The following is a 16,607-nucleotide window of genomic DNA, read 5'->3' on the forward strand; positions in this document are numbered from 1 at the left end:
CTGCCATTCGACATAAAATTAGGGTTTGAACATCATATAAACATTGTGTTTGTATTGAAGCATATTGGCCTTCTCCAATAAGCTGATCCTGACAAACTTGTATTCCTTTATCCCTCCATTGGTTTTCTACGTTTCTAGCTTCCTCCTTAAACCACGTTAGAAATTGAAGTCTCTGGCTAGGTTCCAGAACAGCTTGTGCAAGGTCCCGCCAGTCCTGTGGTATAATCCTATTATATGTTGACCAAGAGTTTAACATTTGCTTTACATATGGGGAATGCATGCCATAAGATACTATTGCCTCCTTAAACCTTTTAAAATCCATCAGTTCAATTGGAGCCCAGATATTTTGTGTAGCCATTTGATCAGGCATCTGCTGTACGGTTACAGGATAGATTAAGGGTGACTGTGTGAAAACAGGCTTTCTTTCTGTAACCTTATGATCCAAACTTGAACCAACTTCACTGTTAAAATTAACAGGTTTTTCTAAAGCTGTTATCCTGGCACTTAAATGGACTATCTTTTTAAATAGTAAAATGAGAATAAGCATGGTGATAAACTGCATAATTCCCATAATACTAATCTTTTCATATAGTTGTTCCATTGTCAGACTGCCTAAAATTTCAAACAAAACCCATTCTTCCAATGTACACAGGAAACCCATTTTTTTTTTAAATGTGGAAAAAAATTGTCTTTTAAATAGTTTCCTTTATGACTTACCAAATCTGTGTAGAACAGTAGAAATCCCAGCGAATTTCAAAAGAGCCACCTAGTGTCCTAGGCGTGAATCCAGAGAGAGAGAGAGAGAAAGAGAGAGAGAGAGAGAGAGAGAGAGAGAGAGAGAGAGAGAGAGAGCAAAAGCGAAAGCGAAAGCGAAAGTGAAAGTGAAAGCGAAGGGGTAGCTGGCTAAAGCTTAAAGCCAGCCACTTGTTCCCTCTTGAGCGAGTCAAGGCTTGAATTTACAAGCAGGGGCCCTGTTTAGCAGGGCAGGCCTGAGTTGTTTGTAGCACTGGCTTTAAACAAGCAGCTCACAGTCCGGCCTGAGGCCAAGCAGACCTGGGCCGGGGCTAGGGAGCCGGCTGCTCCGGCTAGGGAGCCAGCCCCAAGCAGTTTTTAATGGATTCTTGTCACGTTGGGCGCCAGATGTAGATGTATCCAATCGTCTTTTTAAAATAAAAAACACAGAGCCAATGTAAAAGAGAGAAAGCCGAGAGGTCAGAGCTCAGAGATAAAATCTTACCTCCTGCAGTGCTCCTAACTTCCCCGAGAGAGAGCTTCTTCCTGTTTGTCTGTCTTTAAATACTCTTTCTGTCTGCCTTCTCATTGGTTGTAAACCCAACCACATGACTGCCTTGTCACTGCCTGTAAGTACCGCCCTCCAGGTCTTAAAGGCATATGTCTCCAATACTGGCTGTATCCCTGAACACACAGAAATCTACCTAGCTCTTCTAACCACCACGCTCTTGCTATGGCTCTAATAGCTCTGACCCCAGGGCAACTTTATTAACATAAAATTAAAATTACATTTCAGTACAAATAAAATATCACCATAGTATTATCTATTGGGCCAATCGGTATCAAGTGTCTACAACCAGGACCTGAGATACCGAATAGCTCAAATGACTTCTACATTATCTATATGACCAAGACCAGGCCAGATCCTTCCCTAGACCCTTAAGCTAATACAGGTAGCCTATCTCCAGACTGCATCTTCTTGGACAAAATCACATTTACTTTAAGTTGAGTTTCAATGTAGTTATGCCTTGTTGTGCACCAGGGATAGTATTACATGGGTAAACTTTTTTCCGCAAATTGTGCTGTTTAAATATGCAGGCAATAAACCACCTGGCATTAGACTCCCAAAGTTTGATCAAACCTGATTAAGTCAACCTGAGCCAAGTTTCCATTCTCATCTCTTTGCAGTTCTTTTCCCTGTCTGTCATGATGCTTTCAGGGTCACCTCACAGCATGGTCAGACTTAACATAGCAATACCCTCTCCTGTTACCAACTTCTGCTTTAGTTACTATTTTATTGCAATAAAGAGACACTATAACCAAGGCAATTCTTATAAAAGAAATCATTTAATTAGGAGATTGCTTAGAGTTTTAGAGGGTTAGTCCATGTTCATCATGGCAGAAAGCAGACAGACATGGCACTGGAACAGTACCTGATAGCTTTACATCCAGATCCACAGGCACTGGGGGTTGGGGAGGATGAGGGAGATAGATGCGGTGTGTGTGTGTGTGTGTGTGTGTGTGTGTGTGTGTGTGTGTGTGTGTATGTGTGTGTGTGTGTGTGTGTGTGTGTGTAAGAGAGAGGGGGGCAGAGACAGAGACAGAGAAAGAGAAAGAGGAAAGAGAAAGAGAGTGACAGAGAGGGACAGACAGACAGAGAGACATACCCTGGCATAGCATTTGAAGTCTCAAGGCCTACCAGCAATGACACACTTCTTCCAACGAGGTCATACCTATGTCAACAAGGCTATGCCTTCTAATCCTTCTTGAAGAGTTATACTTCCTGATGAGTAAGAATTTAAATACATGAGCCAATTGGGGCTATTCTCATTCAAACCATCACACCCTACAACTATGAGTGTAAGGGTAGTACAAATGTTGCCTTGTATGCTATTTAAGAAACAGAGCACACAGACTTGGGGAGAAGACAGGAAAGGTAGAAGCTTAATTTGGTAAGGGCTGGGAGTGGTTATGATGAAAATATATTAGATGGCATTCTCAAATAATATATTGTATTACAATTGAAACTCAGTGGAAATCTATAGAATAAAAAAATGACAGATTAGTACAATATATAAAAAAATAACATTATTAAGTAGAAGAGGAAGCTCATTTAGAGGAAAATTTAAAGGTGAGTCATGAGAGAACATAATCACAACTTAAATATTTTTTGATTACTTTTTCATATGAAATATTTTGCACATCCTCTTACTTTTCTTTGACCATCGCCACCTCCCTATCCATTCAATGTCATGTTTTTCTCTTTCTTTTTAAAACTTTAAAAGCCCTAAATCAAAAAGCCAGTAGTGAAAACAAACAAAAAAAATCAGATGAAAAATGACCAACACACACACAAAAAACCCTCAGAATTTATTTTTTGTTGACCAGCTACTCTTGGGCATAAGTCCTGCCCCGGAGTGTGCTTGACATACTCAGCAAACTCACCAGACAAGACTGATTTTCTTTTGCCAGCAGGTATCAATGGCAAATAGCTTCTTAGGCAGGGGTGGGACACCATGTTTACTTCCTTCTTTAAGTGCTGTGACCTCAACTGGGTTAAAATGGTGTATTCCCTATGTGTGCTGCCACAGTCTCTGTGAGTTCATCTGTGGTAGTTTGAATGAAAATGGTCCCATAGGCTCATGGGAAATGTCACTATTATCACTGGGGCTAGGAGTGGGCTTTGAGGTTTCCAAATGCTCAAGCTAGGTCCAGTGTCTCTCTCTTCCTGCTTCCTACCTATCTGGATATAGAACTCCCAGCTACCTCTTCAGCACCATGGCTGCCTACATGCCACCATACTTGCCCCCATGATCATAATCAGGTAAACCTCTGAATTATATTCCAGCCCCAATTCAATGTTTTGCTTTGGAAGAGTTGCTCTTGTCTTGATGTCTCTTACCAGTGATAGAAACCCTAGCTAAGACAGAAGTTGGTACCAGGGACTGGGATATTGTTGTGATAGGCTTGACCATGGTTTTGCCTGGAGGAATATGGAACACTCTGGGACTTGGGACTAGAAAAATTGATTAGACACCTTCAGCAGGGTTTAGTGGGTCACACTTGTAGGACCATATAAGACAGTGGTGCTGATGGTGGTTTGAACTCTGGGGGCCTGGTTTCAGAGGAGAAGAATATTTATATGTGAGCTTGAGATTGTTATTGTGATATTTTAGTGAAAAATGTGGCTGCTTTCTGCCTGTGTCCAAAACAATCTGCCTGAGACTAAATTGAGTAGTTTAGATTAACAGCTTTGGTAGAAGAGATTTTCAGACAGCCTTGTAGATGGATTTTCTTTGGGCCACCAACTCACAAAAAAAAAAAAAAAAACAGCATGAAGACTTATTAATTATGAAATCTTGGCCTATAGCTTAATTTAACCCATTCTATTCATCTATGTGTTGCCACATGACTCGTGGCTTTTACCTCTCCTCCTGCATGTCTTGCTCTTTCTCTGCATCTTGCTGGTAACCCTGCCTTTCTTCTTCCCTGAGCTCTCTTGGTCCCTGCTATACCTCCTCCCTAGCTATTAACTGTTTAACTTTTTATTAAACCAATTACAGTGACACATCTTCACTCAGGGTAAAGAAATATTCCACAGCGCAGCCTAGTATTGACTGTTGTTGAATTATTAGTGGCCTGTGGGATGACTCCTCCCTAAAAGACTTGAGGGCCAGCCGGCCCAAACAAGTAAAAAAGATACTTTCTGAGAGACAACTTGGGTCTGCCTAATGGCCTTAGCAACTTCAGCTGAGATATGATCTGGAGATAACCTGGACCAATGAGAGGCAGCCATGTCACACCAGCAGATGCATATTCATCAGACCACCAGGGTGGGATGGAGGGTACATAAGGCTTGCCTCTTCCTGAATAAACTGAGCTTGTTGTTTCTACCTTCTCCCAGAGTCTGAGTAGTTTGACTCTGCACCTACTTGCCCCCCTCCTCCAAAGGGAACAACAGCACAGGACCCTTCCACAGAGGCCATGCTTATGTAGATCTATATTGAAAAGGAGCCAACTGAGCAAGGAAAAATACAAAATGTTTGAGTAGAAAAGGAAAACCAGGAAGAGTAAACACATTAAATAAAAGACAGATGCTAAGTGGAATAAAGGGAGTGGTGACTTCAAAGTAAGACCTTACCTAGCTAAACTACAACTTGTGAAAAGGACTTAAAGAAAAGTGAAAAGGAATTAAAGAAAAACTTAGAGCCAGATATGGTTGTACTTACCTTTAATCCCAGTACTCAGAAGGCAAAGACAGATGAATCTCTGAGTTTAAAGCACCCTGGTCTATGGAGCAAGTTTCAAGACAGCCAAGTTTATGAAGGAAACCATTGAAAAGAGAAAGCTGGTACAATGTAATTGAACAAGGGGCCATGGTCCCGCAGTAGCAAGCAGAATAACTTGACAACTTGGACCACATAGTTCTGTCAAGGGTAGAAGGAAGAAGTCTGGAATTATTCTCCATGGCCAAAGAAAGCCACTGACATGTATCTGGAGTGCTCCTGCATGGAGGCCCAGAGAGGCCATTGTGTAAAGCTTTGGAGATGAAGCCTGGATTGCTTTGGAGAATCCAAAAGGTTAGAAATAGCAGAGTCATGAGATACCTGTGAAGTAAAGCTACAAACAGGGAGTGACGATAGCCCAAGAGAAAGAAATGTTTGCAGGTCAACAAAGCTTCAAGTAGTTGGGGATCTGAAAAGCATTTTGACATCAGACATGGAGATATAGAGTTTGGAGTTGGCCAGCTGGTGTTTATTGTTTTAGTCCAGTATCTCCTCACCATACTTCCTTTTACTCTCTTTTGGATAAAATATATCCTGTGCTTTTATATGTTCAAAGTATGTGATCTGCTTTTTCATTTTGATTTTAAAGGTGGTTACAGTTAAGAGATTGACATGAGTCTCAGAACAGACTTTGAACTTTGAACATTCACACAGATTTGAGATTGTGACAGACTATGGATGGGGACATTAGAAGCTGGACTGCATGCACTTTTGTGTTCTGATATGGCTACAAGTCTATGGGGGCCAGAGAGTGGAATGAGGTGGTTTGAATAAAAATGGCCCCCATAAGGTCATAGGGAGTGGCACTATTAGGATGTGTGGTCTTGTTGGAGGAAGTATGTCACTGGGATTTGAGATTTCCAGTGCTCAAGCCAGACCCAGTGTCTCTCTCTTCCTGCTTCCTGCCTATCTAAAAGTAAAACTCTCAGCTCTTTCTCCAGCACTATGTGTACCCGAATGCTGCCATGCTTCCTGCCAAGTCAATTCTGGCTTTGATTCTCGATGTTTCTGTGACTACCTTGTTAGTGTTGGCATTACAGACATGTCCTTCTACTACTAAAGCTATACACTGTGTGTACAGTAGTAACAAGCAAGATAAGGGTTTTGATTAATTTTCATTTATAAAGAATTTTTTAAATTTATTAATTTTTTCATTGAATGTATTTTATTCATAGTCTTGCACCTCCCCAAATTCCTCCCAGATATGTCTATCCATCCAACTTCATGTTCTTTGTCTTAAGTAATCAAAGGATGAAAAAAGGAAATAAAGAAAGAAACACACCAAATCAAAACAAAAAAAGGAACACAAAAGCATGGCGACCACTTTGTATTTACAAACTACCTCTGAGCATGAGGTCTGCCTGGAGTATGGTTGCTATGTACAATGTCAGGCCCTTAGAGAAAACAGAATTTTTGTTTCTCAGCAGATATTAACCACAAATACCATCTGCATAACAGATAGCATTGTTGAGTCTACTTCCCCTTCTCTCTGGTGAAATTTTGTGTGCTTTGAAGTTGTGCACTTCTTGTACCTGCTTTCGCTGTTATTATGTCTTTATATCTGCATCAGTCTTGTGGCTGGAAAACACTTTTTGCTTGGAGTCATCCACCACTTTTGGCTCTTATACTCTTCCCATATCCACTTTATCATACATCCCTGAGCCTCATTGTGAGATGCTTGGTACCACGAATAGTAAGTAGTCAGTGGGGTGAAGTTTCTTGTTGGGCACCAACTAGATTTCTCCATGTTCAAGGCTGTTAAGTACCCCTTTTCTTTACCAATAGGATCTTATTATCAGGTTGTGGAGAATAACCAATAGGATTGGAAATAGCTCATGATGTTTGAGGACATCTTGGTAAACCCTTTGCTTCAGCCATCGGAGTCCCAGGGATGGGGCAGCTGCCTCTTCTCTCACCCCCTTGCCAATCCACTATCTCCTGTGGCACCAGTGACCACTGGAGACATACACCCACAGTGCACCGATTGGGAACAAGTAAGCCCCCATCTCCAGACTGGGGCAGACCAGTTCTTAGCCCCTAGGCCCCCAGGGCACATTCCGTGGCCCTCCCCACCCTCCAACCCCCAGCCAGTGCAGCCCCAGAGACTGTGTAGCAGATTCTTCCCTGACCCCTGCTGCCAAACCAACCAACCTCTGTGACACCATTGACCACTGGAGCCACAAACCCACCCTGCACCAAATGGGATCAGGCAAGGCACTATCTCCTGACTAGTCAGACAGTTCTCTAGGCCCTAGGCCCTGAAGGCACATTCCATGCCCCTCCCCATAGCCATTGGAGCACCAGTGACTGGGCAGCTGCCTCTCCCTGCGCACCCCACCCTCCCTCGCCAAGACAACCATCCGGTCGCACCAACAACCACCAAAGCTATAAGCCTACCCTGCACCGATTGGGAGCAGTGACCACCTGAGCCATAAGCCCAACCTGCACCCATTGGGAACAGTGACCACCAGAGCTGTAAGCCCCCTCCTGGACCAGTTGGGACGAACAACCACAGGAGCCAGAGGCCCAACCTGGACCAATTGGAGGAAGAGTGACCTGGAGCCCCACCTGTTCTTATTAAAGGAAGAAATGTGTAGAAGGCAGTGTAAGAACATATTAAACAACATAAAGAGCAATACAGCACTCCCTGAACCTAGTGATCCTACAACAGCAAGACCTGAACATCCCAAAGCAGATGACCCAGAAGAAAACAACCTAAAAAACAATTTTATGAAGATGATAGAGGCCCTAAAAGAGGAATGATAATTCTCCTAAAGAAATGAAGGAAAAGACAAAAAAAATTGAAGGAAATCAAGAAATCCCTTAAAGAAGGTCAAGAAACCCAAGAAAAAAACAATCAAACAGATGAAGGAAAAAGTTCAAGACATGAAAATTGAAATAGAAGCAAATAAAGAAAACACAAACTGAGAGAAGTCAGGGAAAGGAAAATATGAGTAAATGAACAGAAACTACATATGCAAGCATAACCAACAGAATACAAGAAATGGAAGAGAGAATCTCAGGCATTGAGGATACCATAGACTAGATAGATTCATCGGTCAAAGAAAATGTTAAATACAGCAAAATTTTAGCACAAAACATGCAGGAAATATGGGAAAACATAAAAAGACCAAACATAAGAATAATAGGGCTAGAAGAAGGGGAAGAATTCCAGCTCAAAGGCACAGAAAATATATTCAACAAAATTATAGAAGAAAACTTTCCTAACATAAAGAAGGACATGCCTATGAAGGTACAAGAAGCGTACAGAACATCAAATAGACTGGAGCACACACACACACACACACACACACACACACACACACACGCACACACACAAAAAAAACCTCTTATCACATAATAGTCAAAACACTAAACATACAGAATAAAGAAAGAATATTAAGAGCAGTAAAGAAAAATGGCAAGTAACATATAAAGACAGACCCATCAGAAAATCCCCTGACTTCTCAATGGAAACAATGAAAGCCAGGAGGTCCTGGACAGACGTTCCACAGATACTAAGGAACCATGGATGCCAGCCCAGACTGCTATACCCAGCAAAGCTTTCAATCATTTTAGATGGAGAAAACAAGATAGTTCATGACAAAACCAGATTTAAACATTACATATCCACAAATCCAGCCCTACAGAAAGTACTAGAAGAAAAACTCTAAATTAAGGAAGCTAGCTGAAACCACCAAAACACAGGCAACAGATAACCTCACATCAACAAATGCCAAAGAAGGGAAATACACACACACTACGACCAAAAAAAATAACACAATTAACAAACACTAGTCACTAATATCCATTAATATCAATAGACTCAATTGGCCTATAAAAAGACACAGGCTCACAGAATGGATACAAAAACAGGATCCATCCTTCTGCTGCATACAAGAAACACACCTCAACTGCAAAGACAGACATTAACTCATAGCCAAAGGTTGGGAAAAAACTTTCCAATCAAATGGACCTAAGAAACAAGCTGGAGTAGCTATCCTAATATCTAACAAAATAAACTTCAAACTAAAATTAATCAAAAGAGATGAAGAAAGGCATTTCATATTTATAACAGGAAAAATCAATCAAGAGGAAGTCTCAATTCTGAACATTTATGCTCCAAATACAAGAATACCTACATTTCTAAAAGAAACATTACTAAAGCTCAAATCACACATCTATCCCCCCACACTAATAGTGGGAGACATCAACACCCCACTCTCACAACTAGACAGATCTGCCAGACAGAAACTTAACAGAAATAAGGGAACTAACAGACACTATGACTCAAATGGACATAACAGACATCTATAGAATATTTCCCCCAAACACAAAAGAATATACATTCTTTTCAGCATCCCATGGAACCTTATCCAAAATTGACCACATATTCTGTAACAAAACAAATCTCAGCAGATACAAAAAAATTGGAACAACCCCCTGTATCTTATCAGACCACCATGGCTTATAGCTAGAATACAACAAAAACACAAAATTCAGAAAGCCTACAAACTCATGGAAACTGAACAATGCTCAACTAAATCAACCCCAGATCAAAGAAGAAATAAAGAAAGAAATTAGAGACTTCCTAGAATTCAAAAAAAAAATGAAAGCACAACATACCCAAACTTATGGGACACTATGAAAGCAGTGCTAAGAGGAAAGTTCAGAGCACTAAATGCCTGCATAAAGAAGTTGGAGAAATCTCACACTAGCGATTTAACACATACCTGAAAGCTCTAGAATAAAAAGCAGCCAACTCACACAGGAGGAGTAGAAGATAAGAAATAATCAAAGTTATGGCTAAAACTAATAAAATAGAAACAAAAAGAACAATACAAAGAATCAATGAAACAAAGAGTTGGTTCTTTGAAAAAATCAACATGATAGACAGACTCTTATCCAAGCGAACCAAAGAGCAGAAAGAATATCCAAATTAACAAATCAGAAATGAAAAGGGGAACATAATAACAGGCACTGAGGAAATCCAGAGAATCATCAGGTCATACTTCAAAACATGAAATCCACAAAATTGGAAAATGTAAGAGAAATGGACAATTTTTGGATAGGTACCACACACCAAAATAAATCACAATCAGGTAAATAATTTACATAGACCTATAACCCCTAAAGAAATAGAAGCAATCATCAAAAGTCTTACAACAACAACAACAAAAAGCCCAGGACCAGATGGTTTCAGAGCAGAATTCTACCAGAATTACCAAGAAGAGCTAATATCAATAATCCTGAAATTGTTCCACACAACAGAAACAGAAGGAACATTGCCAAACTCTTTTTATGAGGCTACAGTTACCCTGACACCCAAACCACATAAAGATGCAACTAGAAAAGAGAATCTCAGAATGCAAAAATTCTCAATAAAATACTAGCAAGCTGAATCCAAGAACACATCAAAAAAAAATCATCCACCATGATCAAGTAGGCTTCATCCCAGAGATGTAGGTATGGTTCAGTATACAGAAATGTGTCAATGTAATCCACCATTTAAACAAACTGAAAGAAAAAAAAAACAAATGATCATCTCATTAGATGCTGAAAAAGCCTTTGACAAAACCCAACACACCTTCATGATAAAGGTCTTGGAGAGAACAGGGATACAAGGAACACACTTAAACATAATAAAGGCAATATGCAGCAAGCCAACAGTCAACATCAAACTAAATGTTGACAAACTGAAAGTGATTCCACTAAAATTGGGAACAAAACAAGGATGTCCACTCTCTCCATACCTATTCAATATAGTACTCGAAGTTCTAGCTAAAGCTATAAGACAACAAAAAGAGATCAAGAGGATACAAGTTGGAAAGGAAGAAGTCAAATTTTCACTATTTACCGATGATATGATAGTATACACAAGTGACCCCAAAAATTCTACCAAGGAACATCTACAGCTGATAAACACCTTCAGTAATGTGGCAGGATACAAGATTAACTCAAAAAAAATCAGTAGCCCTTCGATGTACAAATGATAAATGGGCTGAGGAAGAAATTAGAGAAACATCACCCTTTACAATAGCCACAAATAATATAAAATATCTTGGAGTAACTCTAACTAAGCAAGTAAAAAACCTGTAGGACAAGAACTTTAAGTCTTTCAAGAAAGAAACTGAAGAGGATATCAGAAAATGGAAAAAATTGCCCATATTCTTGGTGAGGGAGGATCGACATTGTAAAAATAGCAATTTTGTCAAAAACAATCTACAGATTCAATGCCTTCCCATCAAAAATCACAACACAATTCTTCACTTGTGTTGGTAAGAACAGTGCTCAACTTCATATGGAAAAACAAAAAACCCAGGATAGCTAAAAGAATCCTGTATAATACAGCAACCTCTGGAGGCATCACGATTCCTGACTTCAAGCTCTACTATAGAGCTATAGTAATAAAAAAACAGCTTGGTAGTGGCATAAAAACTGACATGTGGACCAATGGAATCAAACTGAAGACCTTGACATTAATCCGCACATGTATGAACACCTAATTTTTGACAAAGAAGCCAAAAACTATACAAAGGGGAAAAAGCATCTTTAACAAATGGTGCTGGCATAACTGCATGTCAACATGTAGAAGATTACGAATAGATCCTTATCTGTCACCATGCACAAAATTCAAGTCTAAGTAGATCAAAGACCTCAACATAAATCCAGTTACTCTGAACCTGATAGAAGAGAAAGTGGGAAATAACCTTGAACACATTGGCACTGGAGACAACTTCCTAAATATAATACCAGTAGCACAGACATTGAGAGCAACAATTAGTAAATGGGACCTCCGGAAAATGAGAAGCTTCCGTAAGGCAAAGGACATAGACAATAAGACAAAAGGCAGCCTACAAAATGGGAAAAGATCTTTACCAATCCCACATCTGACAGAGGGCTGATCTCCAAAATATATATAAAAAAAACTCAAGAAACTAGACAACAAAACATCAAATAATCCAATTTAAAAATGGGCTACAGAGCTAAATAGATATTCTCAATGGAAGTATCTCAAATGGCTGAAAGACATCCTTAGTCATCATGGAAATGCAAATCAAAAGGACTCTGAGATAACATGGTATTCCTGTCAGAATGGCTATGATCAAAAACACTTGATGACAGCTTATGTTGGAGAGGATGTGAAGTAAGGGGAACACTCCTACACTGTTGGTGGAAATGCAATCTTGTACAGCCACTCTTGAAATCAATATGGCAGTATCTCAGAAAATTGAGAATCAGCCTACCTCAAGACCCAGCAATACCACTCCTGGGCATATACCCAAAAGATGCTCAACCACACCACAAGGACATTTGTTCAACTGTGTTCATAGCAGCATTATTCATAACAGCCTGAATCTGGAAAAAAACAAGACACCATTCAACCAAAGAATGGATAAAGAAAATGTAGTACATATACACAATAGAGTATTACACAGAGGTAATAATGTCATCATTAAATTTGCAGGCAAATGGATGTAACTAGAAAAAATCATCCTGAGTGAGGTAACCCAGACCCAGAAAGACCAACATGGTATGTACTCACTCATAAGTGAATATTAGAAGCAAAGCAAAGGATAACCAGGCTATAATCCACAACCCCAGAGAAGCTAGGTAAAGAGGAGGACACTAAGAGGGACACACATGGATTACACCAGGAAGGGGAAAGGGTTAAGATCTCCTGGGCAAACTGAGAGGGGGAATAGAAGGAAGGGGAGGGGAGGGGATGGGAGGTGGGAACATGGGGGAGAGACAGGGAGGGAGAGCAATGAAAGAGATATCTTGACAGAGTGTACCATTAAGGGGATGGGGAGAAATCTGCATCTAGGGAAAACCCCAGGAACTCACAAGACTATGTCCAGCTAAAACTCATAGCAATGGTGGAGAGGGTTCTTGAACTAGCCTTCCCCTACACTCAGATTGGTGTCTACTGTAGCTTGAGAGTTTTCTCTCCGGGTCCCGCCAAGCACCGGCAGCCTGACAGCCCACTTACAAAATAAACATACAGACATTTATATTATTTAAACTGCTTGGCCATTAGCTCAGGTCTATCATTGTCTAGCTCTTACTCTTATATTCAGCCCATTTCTATTAATCTGTACTTTGCCACATGGCTCGTGGTTTACTGGTACCTTACATCTTCCTTGTCCTGGCAGCTGCTCCAGTCTCTCTCCCTGCCTTCCTCTTCCCTCCATTCTCCTCTCTGTTAGTGCCACCTATACTTCCTTTCTGGCTACTGGCCAATTGGTGTTTTATTTACTAACCAATCAGAGTGTTGGACCCAAAATTTAGGGTCTCAAGTGGGCGCCCCAAGAACCCAGACTCCAGTTGATGCAATAGCAGGAGGATTTATTAAGCTTCAATATAAAAGGGCAAACTCTGCTCCTAAGGGCAAGAGCCACATCTTACTGCAGCCCCATAAGGGCTTATAAAGGAAAAACCCATAAAACCCACAAGATTACAATTCCCATACAATTTCATTTCACAAGATCATTATCTGGGTACAGAGTGATCACAGAGCGGGTACAGCTACATCAACAGGTACATTTTTCCTGAAACCTCAAGGGGGTTTATCAGGGCAGGAGTGGAGTTTACACAAAGGTCACAGTGGTCCTTCCTGGAACACCTGCAACTATTCCAGTCACAGTTGAGCACATCTCTTAACAGAAATCTTTTTACATTGTTATATGGTTGCAGGGGAGATTGAACAATGGCTAAGTCAGGTTGCCCTTGGAACTAGATTTTTAGTTTCTCATTTCCTGGTGCTTGAAGTTTCTCTTTTCCTGAGGCTTGGGGGTATAAGCCTGAAGGGCTAGGGTCTTTCATTAACAACACATTTGCCATACAGAACATCCCACAGCAGTCTACCCTAATTGTCATCATAGAACCTACATCTAGTGACTGGTGGCAGCAGATGCAGAGATCTACAGCCATGCACTTGGCCAAGAACCTGGAGTTCAGTTGAAAAGAGGGAGGAAGGATTATAAGAGCAAGAGGGGGTCAGAATCATGATGGGAAAAAACACAGAAAAAGCTCACCCCAGCTAAAGGGAGTTCATGGACTCTGGACTGACAGATGGGGGGCCTGCATGGGACTGAACTAGGCCGTCTGAATGTGGGTGAAAGTTGAGTGGCTTGATGTGTTTGTGGGTCCCCTAGCCATGGGACCAGAACTTATCCTGGGTATATAAACTGGCTTTTTAGACTCCATTCCCTATGGTACAATGCCTTACTCAGTCTTGATGCAGGAGGGAGGGGCTAGGTCTAGCCCCAACATGGTATAACAGCCTGTGTTGACTACCTAAGGGAGGACTTACTCTCTATGGGAGTAGGTGGGGAAAGTGAGAGAAGAGGGAGGGGGAATGGGTTGGTATGTAAAAGGAAAGAAAATCTTTTTTTAATAAAAAATTTTATATACATACACACACAGACACAGACACACACACACACACACACACACACATATCCACTATGATCATCCACTATGATCAAGTATGCTTCATTCCAGAGATGCAGAGATGGTTTAGTATACAAAAATAAATAAAAATCTACCATATAAACAAACTGAAAGACAAAACCCACATGATCACATCATTAGATGCAGAAAAACCCTTTGACAAAATCCAACACCCCTTCATAATAAAAGTCCTGAAGAGATTAGGGATACATGGGACATACCTTAACATAATAAAGGCAGTTTGCTGGAAGCCCACAGCCAACATCAACTTAAATGGAGAGAAACTCAAAGCAATTCCACTAAAATCAGAAACAAGAGGAGGTTCTATGTGATCTCCATACTGATTCATTAAAGTTCTTGAATTCTTAACTAGAGCAACAAGACAACCAAAGGAGAGCATTTCCAATACAAATTGGAAAGGAAGAAGTCAAAGTATCCTTATTGACAGATGAGAGTATATATAAGAGAACATAAAAATTCTACCAGGGAACTCCAATAACCAATAAACACTTTCAGCAAACTAACCGGATACAAGATTAATTCACAAAAATGAGTAGCCCTCCTACATACAAATGACAAATGGACTGAGAAAGAAATCAGGGAAATATCATTTGCAATAGCCTCAAATAGTATAAAATATCTTGGAGTTACTCAAACAAAACAAGTGAAATACCTGTGTGATAACAACTTCAAGTCTTTGCAGAAAGAAATTAAAGAAAACATCAGAATGTGGAAAGATCTGCCATGCTCGTGGATCAGTAGGATTAACACAATAAAAATGGTCATCCTCCAAAAAAAACCTACAGATTCAACATAATACTCATCAGAATTCCAACACAATTCTTCACAGACCTTGAAAGGACAATTCTCAACTTCATGTGGAAAAACAAAATACCCAGAATACTCAAAAAATCCTGAAAAATAAAAGAACTGCTGAAGGTCTCACCATACCAAATTCAAGTTGTACTACAGAGCTATAGTAATAAAACCCACGTGGTATTGGTATAAAAACAGACACATTGATTGATGGAATCAAATTGAAGACCCAGACATAAATCCACAAATCTATGAACATCTGATTTTTAATAAAGAAGCCAGAAATACCCACTGGGAAAATGACAGCATCTTCAACAAAAGGTGTTGGTCAAACTGAATGTCTGCATGGAGAAGAATGCAAATAGATTCATACTTTTCACCCTGCTCAAAACTCAAGTCCAAATGGATCAAAGACCTCAACATAAAACCAGATACACTGAACCTGATAGAAGAGAAAGAAGGGAATAGCCTGGAACTCATTGGCACAGGAGAAGACTTCCTGAATATAACACCAATAGCTCAGACTTTAATATCAACAATTAATGCAATGTCATGAAACTGAAAAGTTTTTAGAATGCCAAAGGACATTGTCATTTGGACAAAGATGCAGCCTACAGCATAGGAAAATAATTTTACCAACTCCACATCTGATAGAAAACTAATATCTAAAATCGATTAAAATAATTCAAGAAACTAGATTATCAACAAACCAAATAATCCAACTAAAAAATGGACTACAGATCTAAACAGAATTCTCCATAGAGAAAACTCAAGGAGGCTGAGAAACAAAAATGTGTTTAACATCCTTAGCCATCAGTGAATCAAATCAAAACTACTTTGAGATTCCATCTTACACCTGTCACAATGGCTAAGATCAATAACACAAGTGACAGCTCATGTTTATAAGGTTGTGGATTAAGTCAAACACTTATCTATTGCTGGTGGAAGGCAAATTTGTATAACCACCATAGAAATCAATATGGTGGTTCCTCAGAGAGTTGAGAATCTATCTACCTTCAGATTCAGCTATACCACTCTTGGGCAAAGAAGACTTCAGCCTACCACACTGCTTAACCATGTTCATTGCTGCTCTATTCATAATAGCCAGAAACTGGAAACAACCTAAGATGTGCCACACCAGAAGAATGGATAAAGAAAATGAGGTACATTTATACAATGGAGTATTACTCAGCTGTAAAAACAATGACACCAGGAAATTTGTAGGCAAATGAATGGAACTAGAGAAAAATCATCCTGAGTGAGGTAACCCAGACCCGTAAAGACAAACATGGCATGTAATCACTCATCAGTAGATAT

This window comes from Peromyscus leucopus, chromosome 22 (assembly GCF_004664715.2).
Source record: "Peromyscus leucopus breed LL Stock chromosome 22, UCI_PerLeu_2.1, whole genome shotgun sequence".
In the NCBI taxonomy this organism is placed as follows: domain Eukaryota; kingdom Metazoa; phylum Chordata; class Mammalia; order Rodentia; family Cricetidae; genus Peromyscus; species Peromyscus leucopus.